This window comes from Arachis hypogaea, chromosome 5 (assembly GCF_003086295.3).
Source record: "Arachis hypogaea cultivar Tifrunner chromosome 5, arahy.Tifrunner.gnm2.J5K5, whole genome shotgun sequence".
NCBI classification, from domain to species: domain Eukaryota; kingdom Viridiplantae; phylum Streptophyta; class Magnoliopsida; order Fabales; family Fabaceae; genus Arachis; species Arachis hypogaea.
Genome location: NC_092040.1, coordinates 73,920,746 through 73,936,789, shown reverse-complemented (window position 1 = coordinate 73,936,789; position 16,044 = coordinate 73,920,746). Strand labels below are relative to the sequence as shown.

At 39.2% G+C, this 16,044-nt stretch overlaps 1 non-coding gene across 1 annotated transcript; it reads left to right on the top strand.

Moving 5' to 3' along the window:
* Positions 1–11,861: 11,861 nt before the first annotated feature.
* Positions 11,862–11,965, top strand: LOC112805090 (small nucleolar RNA R71). The gene has a single exon (XR_003203701.1). It is a non-coding gene; the product is annotated as a small nucleolar RNA R71 (small nucleolar RNA).
* Positions 11,966–16,044: the final 4,079 nt, after the last annotated feature.

The following is a 16,044-nucleotide window of genomic DNA, read 5'->3' as shown; positions in this document are numbered from 1 at the left end:
TGAACCTAAAACTGCACTTGAGATGACAAGAGAACCTGAACACTCACAATTCTCACAAACTTCCCTAGACCAAAACGCCTCAACACTTGAATCCATGATTGAAAGGTATGAAGAGGAGATGAAGAAAGCTTGGGAAGATCAACAAACCTCCTCCATGAAAGAGCTATTAAAGCAAATGTTGAGTGTAAAAGAGGAAGTGGAAGAACAAGCTAGTGAGGAGGATACTCAAGAGAAGTCAAACTCAAGTGAAGCAGAGAAGTACATAGAAGAAAAGCTCATGGAACCACCAATGCAAAAAGCCCTGGATGAATACAAAACTCCAATAATCACACAACAACCAAGTCTTGAATTCAAAGAAGTGAAGGCAACTAACAAGAACACCAATTCTGTCCCTAATCCAGCAAGCAAGATCAATCAAGCCATTTGCAAAAGGAAGCTTGCTGAGGAAAGGCCAAGACAAGGGACACTAGCTGAATCTTTCCCTCCCTTGAAGTCATTCCTCTTAACCAATTGGAAGAAGAGGAAGAAAGTGAAGAACAACATGTCAAGCTAATGACACTAAAAGAGCACTTGTTGGGAGGTAACCCAACCGTAGGTAACATTTCTTCTCTGCTTTGTTTTCTTTTTGTGGTTTGTTTAAATTTCAATAAATTGGCATAAGATGACATTCTAAGTTTGGTGTTGCCTTGCAACAAATTGTTTTCAATCTTTTTGGATGATTGCATCAAATCAAAAATGAAAGTGACGCACCAAGATTCTAAGTTTGGTGTGCCACTTATTTTTCTATGCAATTCATTCAAGCAACACCACTTGTTTACATAATCATAATGCCGCTGCAGTGTTATTTTTTTAGTTAGACAATTTTAGTTTTCTTGATTGTTTTAGTCATTTCCTTGTTTTTAATGCTTTCTTTTATTAACTGTGTTTGTTAATACATCACCCAAACATCCTTACTCATGATAGATTCTTCACTTGGTGATTGTATTCAACAAATAACAGTTTCTTTTGTTTAGTTTTAGTTCAAATAAATTGACATATGGTTGCATTCTAAGTTTGGTGTTGCTATGCAACAAAATTTGGTTCCAATGCTTACTAGATACTTGCATTAATTTCAAGTGAAAGTGTCACACTAAGTTTGGTGTGCCACTTATTTTTTTTATGCAATGTATCATGCACACCCTCTTATGTTTGCAATCAAAATGTCTTTGTCTCTTGTGCCTTGATTTTTATCTTAAATTTTGCTTGCTCAAAACACATGTACTGCTAACATTTCATTGTGTAAGACATTCATGATCCATCTTAGCCCCATAGCCATTGTTCTAATTGTTGCTTGAGGATGAGCAAGCATTCTGAGTTGGTATGGGAAGGAGAAAAATGGGAGGAAAATGACAACAATAGAGAAGATGGACTACAAGGTTGTAAAGTTCCTTTTCCTCTCATTTATTTCCAACACTTTAAATTGCATGATTGTCTTTATATTTTCTGTATACATGTGTGGTATGACTAAGCATAGCTTGAATTTGATTTGAAATATGTTGTTGTGACATTATGACTACCAACTTGAGTTTTGTGAATTCAAAAGCAAAAAGCATCATGATCATAAACAAACAAGGAATTAAAGAAGAATTTAGCATGTGCATACAAGTATTGGAAAGCTAGTGTGATTGATTGTTGCTCAATTGCATTGGATTTTATTTAATTGAAGTTTTTCATCTAGTACATTTTGTGAAATCTTTTGAAATCATGAAAACCTTGAAGAAGCAATTACAATTAAAGCAAGAAAAGAAAAAGGGAAGGAATGAGAAAGTTGAAGGCTCTGAGTACCAATGGCAATTTATTTGCTAAGTGCTTGTGGTGTTTATGTATCAAGCCAAATGCTTGAAAACAAAACACTTAGAAGTCAAGGCTAGGCTCAAGTGCAAAAGCACTCCCTCAAAGCTCAAGGCTCTGAGCATCAATGATTAGAGAGTCAAGAAAAGAAAAGAAAAATGAGCTTAATGAAGTCCTCTAATTAAATGCTTGTGGTGCTTATGTATCAAGTGGTAATACTTGAAAACAAAGCATTTAGAAGTCGTAGCTTTGTTATTAACTCATGGGGCAAAGCACCCAAAAGGAAAAAAAAAATCAAAAGCTTGTTTCAAGGAAGAATTATAAGAAAATGATTTCATAAAATAAGCTAGATAGAAGCATCAATCATTTACATCTCTTTTGTAATTGTAGCATGCATAGAAAACTAGCTTGCCATGAACATTGAGTTGCTATTCTTCTTACCTTGGATTGTCAATCTTTATTGCATGATTCTTTTCTTGCTTGGGGACAAGCAAGATTTAAGTTTGGTGTTGTGATGACATGTCATCATATACCCATTTTCTATGCTTTTTCATACAAGAAATTGATGATTTGTGCTTAAATATTGAATGCTTTTTGTACTTAAATGATATATTTTCTTGATATTTTAATTTTATAAATCTTGTAGGAAATAAGAAGAAAAAGAAGCAAAGAAGCACAAAAAAAGGAGAAAAAAAGAGCTTTGGGGTACACTTTGAAGTTGGGGTACACTTTGGAGCCTTAGGCCACGCTTTTAAAAGCGTGGCCCATGACCAAATCAAGGAAGGAAGCAGCCAGCACGCACACTGCCCTGCCCTTGCCAAGGGCAGAATCGTGATGCACATTGAGGATTGGAAGCAAGAAATTCGCTAAGGTAAAATCTGGGCGCTCACAGCATGACCATGCCTACTTCAAAGGGCTATAACTTGAGCTACAGACGTCCGATTGATGTGCTTCCAGTTGCGTTGGAAAGCTGACATTTAGAGCTTTCCAACGATATATAGAAATCCATATTTGGCGTCCAATTGAGGCAGGAACGAAAGGCATCTTTAAGGGCCAAAAATAAGCAAAAATAAGCCAAGGAAAATGATGTAGCGTGTGCGTCCTCCCAGGTTCGAACACGGGAATGCATTTTGGAAACACTGCCCGGAGGGCAGGGCAGCATCGTGTGTGGCGCACCAAGAAGCACCAACACGCGCACCAATTTTCTCCCATGGCAGCACCAAGCGCGCGCACCAACTCACGTCCCTGGCGCACCAAACCTTTCCTGCCCTGCCCTTGGCGCGGGCAGGGCAGCATCATACGCACCAAGGAAAATTTTGCCGCGCCAAGCTCGCACAAGGCTGCACCAACGCGCACCAATTCTCGCACCAAGCTTCATTTTTCTGCCCTGCCCTCCACAAGGGCAGGGCAGCCTCCTGGGAGTGTCATGGGCCAAATTCAATCAAAATTCAATTCAAATTCCCTTTGAACTCAAATCTTCACCAATTGAACCAAGGCCATCCAAGACCCATTTCCCTCAAATCCAAAGCAAGCAAAGCCCACTCAACATGACTCAAAGGCACATGGATCAATTAGATTAGGATTTTTATTTTGTTTTAATTTTCATTTTCACTTTGTAAAGCCTATATAAAGGCATCATTTCCATCTTTGAAAAGAGGCCGGCTCCATTAGGAATAGATAGCTCTCTCCTTTAGTTTTCTTTTCTGTTTTAAATCTTGACTGAGATTGGAGGAATTCTGTTTCATTCTCACCTTGAGATCTCTTGTTTACTTTTTCTGCATAATTGAAATTCACATACTGCTTCATCTTCTCTTTTAATTCTGCAATTCATTTATCTTCTCTCCTTCTGCAATCGTTCTTGGTTGGATCAAGGAAGGAATTGAGATCTAGACTTGTTTTCTAGTCTCTTTGAGTTCCTGAGATCTTCAACCTCATTTGGCAATGAATCTGAATTTAATTTCTGTTTGCTTCTTCAAGCAATTCTGCTTTCTGTTTAAGATTTGTTGCAAGTAACTCTTCTGCTTGATTGCTCCTTACATTCTCTTGTTGAATTTTAATTCCCAGCACCCAAGTCCTTTTACTTTTCATGCAATTTAATTATTCTGCAATTATTATAAGTGCTGCTTATTGCTTTCCTTTAAATTTCCTGCACCCAAACCCCTTTACTTTTCATGCAATTTACTTTTCTTGCAATTTAAGTTTCAGCTCTTTTACTTTCTTGTTCTTTAAGTTTTATGCAATTTTACTTTCTGCAACTTTAAGTTCCCTGTCATTTATAATTCTGTTGGCTACATTTCATCCAATATCCCTTTAATGTTAGCTTGACTAAACTAATCACCCACTAAAGTTGCTTGATCCATCAATCCCTGTGGGATCGACCTCACTCTTGTGAGTTATTATTACTTGATGCGACCCGGTACACTTGCCGGTTGGATTTGTGTGTTGGAAATTCGTTTTTCCACAAAAACACCATCACCAGACTCATCAATTCTTCAGGCCCAATCCCATAAACCATGATATTCAATTGGGTTTCATACCATAATACGTTTAAGTTAATGTTTGTGCTCAATGCTAACTTAAACTTCAATATATTTGGCCCAGAAACCCTTTCAAAGAGTGGCATTTAAGTTGAAGTTTAAGTTTCAGTTTAAGGTTAAACTGAAACTTAAACGTGGAATTGGAAGAAAGCAACCCAGGAGAGTAATTAATCGAACACGTTTAAGCTTCAGTTTAAGGTTAAACTGAAGCTTAAACGTGGAAATGAAAATTGCAACCCTGGAGGCAATCCTGGTCGAACACGTTTAAGCTCCAGTTTAAGGTTAAACTGGAGCTTAAACGTGGAAATGAGAAGGCAACCCTGGAGGAGCAAAAACGCCGAACACGTTTAAGCTCCAGTTTAACCTTAAACTGGAGCTTAAACGTGGGAATGAAGAAGGTAGCCCAGGAGTGTGAATGTCGAACACGTTTAAGCTCCAGTTTGAGGTCAAACTGGAGCTTAAACGTGGAAATGGCTTCCTGGTGCCTAATGTGGTTCGAACACGTTTAACCTCCAGTTTGAGGTCAAACTGGAGGTTAAACGTGGAAATACTCCCTTGGTGCCATTCTCATTCTGGCGTTTAACCTTCAGTTTAAGGTTAAACTGGAGGTTAAACGCCAGTTTCCTCTTTTCTCAGCTTTCATGATTCTGGCGTTTAACCTTCAGTTTAACCTTAAACTGAAGGTTAAACGCCACTTTCAGCTTTGGTGCATTTCTTATTCTGGCGTTTAACCTCCAGTTTAACCTTAAACTGGAGGTTAAACGCCACTTTCAGCATTATATGGCTTTGTAGTTTAAGTTCCAGTTTAAGCTTAAACTGGAACTTAAACTCCACATGTGATCTTCAAGCTTCCTTTATTGATTTTGTTGCTTCCTTGCCTAGCCTCTTCTTCCCTGAAATCATCCACACAATTGCATCAAAGTCTTGCAAAATTTCATGAGAATTCTTCCATTCATAGCATTCAAGTAATATAACTAAAAACTCATGGAATTTGCATCAAAATTACACTGTTTGGATGATTCATTACTTTGTTGTTCATTTAACCATTCTTGGTTACTTTAAGCTCAAGAAAATGCATAAAACAACTAAAACTAACAAAAAAATGCTAGTGAAACTAGCCTAAGATGCCTTGGCATCACAACACCAAACTTAATACTTGCTTGTCCCTAAGCAAGTCCTGAGTTATTTGAGAAGAAAGTATGAAACAAAAAGCAAATACATTGGCTATACTAACAAGCATTTGAAGTTCATCAGAAGGGTTTTATGCAGAAAGTTGCAGCATCACTTTTTCATTCTTATCAGGTAGAATTATCACTTTTTCATTGCATCCATCAAACACTGCTATGGCCTCTTGTTATTCTTATGTCTTTGGCACATTTTCCTTTCTTTGTTTTTCTTTTTCTTAGAGCTCCTTTGCTCCTTGTTTGCTCAGTGTCATGTGTTGCACAAGCCTTTGGCATTTTCTTTTTCTTATCACTGCATTACACATATCCACTACAGGCATTTTAGTTCACATTTCTTCTTGAGACATTGGTGCCCAGCACCTCTTTGTGTGACTAAATGTTTTGTATTTAGGTTGCTCTTGATAATGGACTTTTGGTTGATAATCCCGGGTTAGTTAACCCAAGTTACCAAGTGTTGAAACACTCCTCAGAACCTATTCATTCAAGCATATCCTTAATACATAAACACCACAGGCATTTGTCTCAGAAGTTCAAACCATTGGTGCCTAGCTTATTTTCTCAATTTTTTTACTTTTTTGGTTGCCCTTTTTCAGTGGCTTTTTCTTCTTCTTTTTCTTTCTTTTTCATGGCCAAAGACATTTATTCATCAAGATCCATAGACACTATTCAACTTCTACACAAAAATGATAATTCTACACTCAATTTCCAGTGAGCTGACTAAACAATCAAGCATGCATACCACCACTTAATTCTACTTGATTTGTCACTAATTGAGCCAAGTTACTTTTGTTCAAACTTTTCTTTTATTTTTTGAAACAGAACAAGCATGGCAAGCATTTGTTTAAGAAGGTGAAGTTATATCCAAACATCTAGGTATTCACTTTATTCAAAGCAGTAAACCAACACTCCTACAAAATGACTTCACATTCCAGAAAGATTCAACAATTACAGTTTAAACCAGAACAAGCATGCTTTTGTTTGCCTTTTAAAGAATGGTCAAGGAACAACACCACCTTGTGAAATTTCTTGTTTTCTCCTTGTTGCCAGGAAACAATTTGATTTCTCCTTCTTCTCCTAGTTGTTGCTTCATGTTCTTTCTAAGATCCTTGTTTCCTTTCCTGCAAAGAGTGATGAAGTTGCTTGCTTCTCAAGCACTTGAGTGGTTAGCTCAACTATGTATGGGCAAGTGTCTGAGTCTTAAGTTGGTATGTGAACACCAAACTTAATCTCCTACTTACTCCTCTGCTCTTTGAATCCTTGAATTCTCCTTGGAATGAAGTTGCTGCTAAGGATTTTAAGCATTTCTGTGATTGCTTAGAATGGTTATTCCTTTCATATAATTCAAAGGTTGTTGTGTTCAGTTGATCTTTATGGTGGAACACCAAACTTAGAGTTACACATTCCCCTTTGAATTATTGATCCACGAATTCATTGTTTGGTGTGAAACACCAAACTTAATTCTTTGCAATGCACAGAAACTACTTCACCTTTTTATTGAAACAAATAAAAGAAATAGCAAAAGAGTGTTACCTCAGGTTGGGTTGCCTCCCAACAAGCGCTCTTTTAATGTCATTAGCTTGATGGTCAGTTTCCTCAGTTGAGGTGATATTTAACCTTGTCCTTCTCCTCTACATCTCCCAAGTAATGTTTGAGTCTTTGACCATTCACAGTGAAGGTTCTTTGTGACTTTTCTTCCATGATTTCTACTTGTCTATATTGGGAGACCTTGGTGACAAGGAATGGTCCAGACCACCTTGATTTTAGCTTCCCTGGAAATAGCTTCAGCCTAGAATTGTAGAGCAATACTTTTTGTCCCTCTTCAAATTTCCTTGGGGCTATGTTGCTGTCATGCTTCTTCTTTGCTCTTTCTTTGTAAATTTTGGCATTCTTATAAGCTTCAGCTCTGAATTCTTCCAACTCTTGAATTTGCAACATCCTTCTTTCTCCAGCAGCTTTGCTGTCCAAGTTTAAGAGTTTCAAGGCCCAGAATGCCTTGTGCTCCAACTCCAGTGGCAAATGGCAAGCCTTTCCATATACTAGTTGGTAAGGAGACATTCCAATTGGTGTTTTGAAAGCTGTCCTATATGCCCAAAGAGCATCATCTAGCTTAATCGACCAGTCCTTCCTTGAAGCTCCCACAGTCTTTTCCAAGATTCTTTTGAGTTCCCTATTAGATATTTCGGCTTGCCCACTTGTCTGTGGATGGTATGGTGTGGCTACCTTATGTTTGACTCCATATTTTAGAAGCAATGCCTCTAATGGTTTGTTGCAGAAGTGGCTTCCTCCATCACTGATGATTGCTCCTGGAACCCCAAAACGGCAAAAAATGTGTTTTCTGAGGAAGTTCATGACCACCTTATTATCATTGGTTGGAGTTGCTATTGCTTCAACCCATTTGGAGACATAGTCTACTGCCACAAGAATGTAATTATTTGAGTATGAGGTGGGAAAGGGTCCCATGAAATCTATCCCCCATACATCAAACAATTCAAGTTCCAGAATGAATTGTTGTGGCATTTCATTTCTTCTTGGCAGGTTCCCCGCTTTCTGGCATTCATGGCAGTGCTTCACTAGTTCCTTTGCATCTTTGAAGATAGTGGGCCAATAAAAACCACACTGCAACACCTTAGCTGCTGTTCTTTCTCTTGCAAAATGTCCTCCATAAGTGGAGCCATGGCAGTCCCATAAGACTTCCCTTCCTTCTTCCTCTGATATGCATCTTCTTAGTATGCCATCCGAACATTTTTTGAACAAGTATGGTTCATCCCAGATGAAGTATTTGGCATCATTTACCAATTTCTTCCTTTGATGCTTGTTAAATTCCAACGGCAAACTCCCAGTGGCCTTGAAGTTTGCTATGTCTACAAACCAGGGTGCTTTGTGAATTACCATGAGTTGTTCATCAGGAAAGCACTCATTTATATGTGTGCTTTGTGTGCTTCCTTCTTCACATGGTATCCTTGATAAATGGTCTGCTACCTTGTTCTCTACACCCTTCTTGTCTTTGATTTCAATGTCAAATTCCTGCAACAAAAGAACCCATCTAATAAGTCTTGGTTTGGATTCTTGTTTAGCAAGTAAGTATTTTAAAGCTGAATGATCAGTGAAGACAATGACTTTAGACCCAATGAGATATGATCTAAATTTGTCAAATGCAAAGACTATTGCCAAGAGTTCTTTTTCAGTGGTTGTTTAATTCCTTTGGTTATCATTCAAGACCTTACTGGCATAATAAATCACATGTACCAAATTGTCTTTCCTTTGTCCTAACACTGCCCCAATAGCAAGGTCTGATGCATCACACATCAGTTCAAAAGGTAAGTTCCAATCAGGTGGGGCAATGATAGGTGTAGAGGAAAGTTTTTGCTTTAAAAGTTCATAGGCTAGCATGCAATTTTTATCAAATACAAAAGGTGTATCAGAGACAAGCAAGTTACTCAAAGGTTTGGCTATTTTAGAAAAGTCTCTAATAAACCTTCTGTAAAAGCCAGCGTGTCCCAAAAAACTCCTAACTGCCTTGACATTACTTGGTGGAGGTAGTTTTTCAATGAGTTCCACCTTAGCTTTGTCCACCTCAATGCCTCTATTAGACACTTTATGGCCAAGGACTATTCCTTCTGTGACCATGAAATGACACTTTTCCCAGTTTAATACTAGGTTGGTCTCTTGGCATCTCTTAAGCACCAAGGCAAGGTGGTGTAGGTAGCTAGGAAAAGAATTTCCAAACACAGAAAAATCATCCATGAAAACTTCAATAAACTTTTCGATCATGTCCGAAAAGATGGACAGCATGCACCTTTGGAAAGTTGCAGGTGCATTGCACAATCCAAAGGGCATGCGTCTATACGCAAAAACTCCATATGGACAAACAAATGATGTTTTCTCTTGATCTCTTGGATCAACTACTATCTGATTATAGCCTGAGTATCCATCCAGAAAGCAATAATAAGCATGTCCTGCAAGCCTTTCAAGCATCTGATCCATGAATGGGAGTGGAAAATGATCTTTTCTGGTGGCTTCATTGAGCTTCCTGTAGTCTATGCACATCCTCCACCCAGTGACAGTTCTTGTGGGTATGAGTTCGTTTCTCTCATTTGGCACCACAGTTATGCCACCTTTCTTGGAAACTACATGGATGGGACTAACCCATGGGCTGTCAGAAATGGGGTAGATTACCCCTGCCTGCCATAACTTCATGACCTCCTTTTGTACCACTTCTTTCATGACGGGATTCAACCTTCTCTGAGCTTGAATGGAGGGTCTAGCATCCTCTTCTAACAAGATTTTATGCATGCATATGGATGAACTTATCCCCTTCAAATCAGCTAGGGTCCATCCAATGGCATCTTGATGAGTTTGTAGCACCTTGATCAATTCTTCTTCCTGTTCTTAGCTCAGGGCAGAGCTAATGATAACAGGATGGCTCTCATCACTACCCAAGTATGCATACTTGAGATTAGGGGGCAATGCTTTGAGCTCAGGTTTTGGTGCTTCCTTTTCTTCTTTCACTTTCTCTGGCATGCTTAGCATGGTTGTTTCAGCAGCCTTGATGTCACTAACTTCAATATCCTTGGTGAACTCCTCCTCTGCCACTTCCCTTGTGGTTTCCTCAAAGGTTTCTTGTATTGCAATGTCCACTACATCCACCCTCATGCATTCCTTTAGTGATTCTGATGGATAGCTCATTGCCTTGAATACGTTAAACACCAATTTCTCATCATGTAGTCTAAGAGTGAGTTCACCCTTTTGGACATCTATGATGGCTCCAGCAGTAGCCAGGAAGGGTCTTCCCAGAATTATGGAAGCTTTGGCTTCTTCCTCCATATCTAACACCACAAAATCGGCCGGAAATATAAAATCTCCCACTTTCACCAACAAATCCTCAACTATCCCATGAGGGAACTTAAAAGTTCGATCTGCCAATTGGAGGGCCATTCTTGTTGGTTTGGCTTCCTCAATCTTCATTCTTTTCATCATTGTTAGAGACATCAAATTGATACTGGCCCCTAAGTCACATAAGGCCTTCTCCACCATGACCTCTCCTATGATGCAGGGGATTTGGAAACTGCCTGGATCCTTCAATTTCTGAGGCAATTTGTGCTGAATGATGGCACTGCATTCTTCAGTTAACAACACAGTTTCCTCATTTCTCCAGCTTCTCTTCTTGGTCATTAATTCCTTTAAGAATTTTGCATAGAGTGGCATTTGCTCTATTGCCTCAGCAAACGGAATGTTGATTTGAAGCTTCTTGAAAATCTCCAAGAATCTGGAGAATTGGCCATCCTTTTCACTTTTCATCAAACGCTAAGGATATGGTACTTTGGGTGTATAAGGCTTCAGGACCTCTTTTTCTTTTTCTTTTGTTGCAGATGGTGTAAAAGATTGTCCCTGTTCCTTGTCTCCCACATCTTCCTTTGCTTCATCCTCTGTGGTTTCCTTTGAGATATCCCTTAGCTTCTTTCCACTTCTGAGTGTTATGGCTTTACATTCTTCCCTTGCAATAGCCTTGGCAGCATGAGAAACGCTTGGCCCAGGGGTTTGCTTAGACAAATACACAATTTGATTTTCTAGCTTTTGGATGGCAGCTCCTTGGTTTTGCAAGTTAGAATTTACTTCTTCCTTAAAAGCTTTCAAATCGGTTATGTCTTGACTCATGGTTGCAAGCATTCCTTCTATCCTGTTTAATTGATCTTGAAATTGTTGGTTCGGATTGGATTGGTCAGATTGGTTATTTTGGCCATGATATGGTGGTTGGGAGTAAGTGTTTTGTGTGGCTTGGTATGATCTTTGGTTGGAGTTTTGATATGTGGAATTGTTATGTTGGTTGGGGTTGTAAGGTTTGTGGTTTTGTGGTTGGCTTTGCTGGTTTCCCCACCCAAAGTTTGGGTGGTTTTTCCATCCTGGGTTGTAAGTGTTGGAATGTGGATCATATGATTGCCTTTGTTGGTTTCCCACATAGTTGGCCTCTTCCCAATCACCTCCTTCAGTGCTTACTTCCTCTTGATCTTGTATGTGTATTGCAGCCACTTGCTTTGTGTCTAATTTCCTTGTGAGCTCTGCTAGTTGCTTGGCAAACACCTTGTTTTGGGCTAGAATTGTATCAACATGGTTCAGCTCCATGACTCCCTTAGTGTTGTGCCTCTCTGAAGCATAGTAGTACTCATTCTCAGCCACTGTCTCAATCACTTCAATGGCTTCTTCCACAGTCTTTTTCCTGTTCAATGAACCTCCTGATGAATGGTCTACAGCCTTCCTTGATTCATAAGAAAGTCCATCATAGAAAATATGCAATTGCACCCAATCATGGAACATGTCTGGTGGGCATTTCCTTGTCAAATCCTTGAACCTCTCCCATGCCTCGTAGAGCGTCTCACCCTCTTGTTGTCTAAAAGTCTGAACCTCAGATCGAAGCCTATTGACCTTTTGTGGGGGGTAGAAACGTGCCAGAAACTTGCTTTCCACCTCATCCCAGGTTGTTAGGCTCCCCCTTGGGAATGATTCCAGCCACTTAGCTGCCTTGTCCCTAAGTGAAAATGGGAACAAGAGCAGTTTATAGGCATCTTCATGGACTCTATTGGACTTCACAGTGTCGCAAATTCTCAGGAATTTTGTGAGATGTTGGTTTGGATCTTCATTAGCACTCCCACCAAATGAACAATGATCCTCCACCAATGATATTAGCTGTGGTTTGAGTTCAAAATTGTTGGCCTGAATGGGTGGTTTCTGAATGCTGCTACCACAATTCCCAGAGGTTGGGTTTATGTATGAACCAAGAACCATCCTCTCAGGAATGGCATTGTTTCCATCAGCCCTCTCATGGTTGTGAACTTCTCTATCCATGTTGAGATCTAGAGCTTCCTCAAAATTATCCTCAGACTCTCCTTCAGATTCTTCTTCTCCCAGTACTCTCTTCCCTCTTGCTTCCCTTCTAAGTTTATGAAGGGTCCTCTCTGGTTCGGTATATGGAAGAGTTGTTGTCTCTCCTCTCCTACCTGTCATACAAGAACACAGCACAGGCAACAAACAAGTGAAATACTCTTGGTTAATGGAAGAGTATGGTTAGAGCAGTTGAGGAATTAATTCAAATAGTTAGTGGGTCAGTGAGTTAGTTGCTTGAATTTAAAGGCATAAAGAAAGAAAGCAAGTAACAAAGTGCAGAAATTAAAATTTCAACAAGTAACTTGAACCGAATTAACAAAACAAGAAAAAAAAATGCTCAATCTAGTTAACTTCCAATTTGAGAATTGTCAATCGAAAACCAATCCCCGGCAACGGCGCCATAAACTTGATCTAGCCATAAACTTGATAGCTACGATTTAGGAAATTGCACGATCGGCAAAATTCCTTCCGGCAAGTGCACCGGTTATCGTTAAGTAAAAACTCACAATAGAGTGAGGTCGAATCCCACAAGGATTGGTTGAATGAGCAATTCGGATTAGAAGTTTGTTCTAGTTGAGCGGAATCAAGATTTAGATGAGAATTGCGGAATATTAAATTGCATGAATTAAAGAGCTAGAAATTAAAGTGCTGAAATTAAAAAGGGATGGGGGTGTTTGCATGAAATTAAATGGCAGAATGTAAAGAGAAAGTGTAGATCAGAAATGGGAGTTCATTGGGTGTTAGGAGATATTGAGATCTCCGAATCAAAATATTTTTATCTCTTCCTCAACCAATGCATTCATTGAATTTTGCTTGGCAATCTTATATGATTGGATCCCAATCCCTTGGCTCACCAATTCTCTCTAAAAACAAACAAATTCCCAATCCCTTGGTTTAAATGTTCATAAGAAGAGATGATGCTCGATCACTGATTATACCACACAGTTTCATGAACCACAATTTGGTAGGATTACATGTCACAATATCCATCCAAACCCAATCCAATTCACTGTGAGAAAGCTTCTCTAGCATGAATCCCCCATTCCTTTCCCAAGGTTCCGAAGGATTCCAATTATGGGTAGTTTCTTTCCCAAGACAACTACCCAATGGAATTAAACCGAGAAGCTTTCTAACAAAATTCAAGAGAAAAGATTGAAGAAGAAGATAAAAACTATTATTGATTCATTGAATTACAATAGAGCTCCCTAACCCAATGAAAGGGGTTTAGTGAATCATAGCTCTGAATTCAATTACAAAAGTATGAAAATTCCAAAGTGTCAAAAAGTAATCCTAACTAACTTCAATTCTATCCTATTTATACACTTTCTAAATTGAGCTTCTGTTGTGTTTCTTGGGCTTTGAGGCCTTTCCTTGATTTCCTTTTGCTTTGGGTTTATGGTCCATAATCCTGATGAGGCTGTGATCCAATTCTGTAACATTCATTGAGCAAACTTAGTGATAAACAAGTAATGATACAAGACTCAACAATTTGAAGTTCCAGACTCATCAATTCTTCAGGCCCAATCCCATAAACCATGATATTCAATTGGGTTTCATACCATAATACGTTTAAGTTAATGTTTGTGCTCAATGCTAACTTAAACTTCAATATATTTGGCCCAGAAACCCTTTCAAAGAGTGGCATTTAAGTTGAAGTTTAAGTTTCAGTTTAAGGTTAAACTGAAACTTAAACGTGGAATTGGAAGAAAGCAACCCAGGAGAGTAATTAATCGAACACGTTTAAGCTTCAGTTTAAGGTTAAATTGAAGCTTAAACGTGGAAATGAAAATTGCAACCCTGGAGGCAATCCTGGTCGAACACGTTTAAGCTCCAGTTTAAGGTTAAACTGGAGCTTAAACGTGGAAATGAGAAGGCAACCCTGGAGGAGCAAAAACGCCGAACACGTTTAAGCTCCAGTTTAACCTTAAACTGGAGCTTAAACGTGGGAATGAAGAAGGTAGCCCAGGAGTGTGAATGTCGAACACGTTTAAGCTCCAGTTTGAGGTCAAACTGGAGCTTAAACGTGGAAATGGCTTCCTGGTGCCTAATGTGGTTCGAACACGTTTAACCTCCAGTTTGAGGTCAAACTGGAGGTTAAACGTGGAAATACTCCCTTGGTGCCATTCTCATTCTGGCGTTTAACCTTCAGTTTAAGGTTAAACTGGAGGTTAAACGCCAGTTTCCTCTTTTCTCAGCTTTCATGATTCTGGCGTTTAACCTTCAGTTTAACCTTAAACTGAAGGTTAAACGCCACTTTCAGCTTTGGTGCATTTCTTATTCTGGCGTTTAACTTCCAGTTTAAGGTTAAACTGGAGGTTAAACGCCACTTTCAGCATTATATGGCTTGGTAGTTTAAGTTCCAGTTTAAGCTTAAACTGGAACTTAAACTCCACATGTGATCTTCAAGCTTCCTTTATTGATTTTGTTGCTTCCTTGCCTAGCCTCTTCTTCCCTGAAATCATCCACACAATTGCATCAAAGTCTTGCAAAATTTCATGAGAATTCTTCCATTCATAGCATTCAAGTAATATAACTAAAAACTCATGGAATTTGCATCAAAATTACACTGTTTGGATGATTCATTACTTTGTTGTTCATTTAACCATTCTTGGTTACTTTAAGCTCAAGAAAGTGCATAAAACAACTAAAACTAACAAAAAAATGCTAGTGAAACTAGCCTAAGATGCCTTGGCATCACTTTCCAGCAATATATAGTAGTCCATACTTTATTCGGGAATTGACGACGTAAAGTGGCGCTCAACGCCAAGTACATTGTGTTGTCTGGAGTTAAACGCCAGAAATACGTCACGACCCGGAGTTGAACGCCCAAAACACGTCATAACTTGGCGTTCAACTCCAATAAAAGCCTCAGCTCATGGATAGATCAAGCTCAGCCCAAACATACACCAAGTGGGCCCCGGAAGTGAATTTATGCATCAATTACTTACTCATGTAAACCCTAGTAGCTAGTCTAGTATAAATAGGATAATTTACTATTGTATTAGACGTCTTTTGACCATTCGGTCTTTTGATCACCTTCATGGGGGCTGGCCATTCGGCCATGCCTGAACCTTTCACTTATGTATTTTCAATGGTGGAGTTTCTACACACCATAGATTAAGGGTGTGGAGCTATGCTGTACCTCAAGTTTCAATACAATTATTATTATCTTCTGTTCAATTCTCTTTTATTTTTATTCCAAGATATACGTTGCACTTCAACTTGATGAATGTGATGATCCGTGACACTCATCATCATTCTCACCTATGAACGCGCGTGACTGACAACCACTTCCGTTCTACCTTAGGCCAGGCGCATATCTCTTAGATTCCCAACAGAATCTTCGTGGTATAAGCTAGATAGATGGCGGCATTCATCGGAATCCGGAAAGTCTAACCTTGTCTGTGGTATTCCGAGTAGGATTCCAGGAATCTAGAAAGTCTAACCTTGTCTGTGGTATTCCGAGTAAGATTCCGGTATTGAATGACTGTGATGAGCTTCAAACTCCTGAAGGCTGGGCGTTAGTGACAGACGCAAAAGAATCAGTGGATTCTATTCCAACCAGATTGAGAACTGACAGATGATTAGCCGTGCTGTGACAGAGCATTTGGACC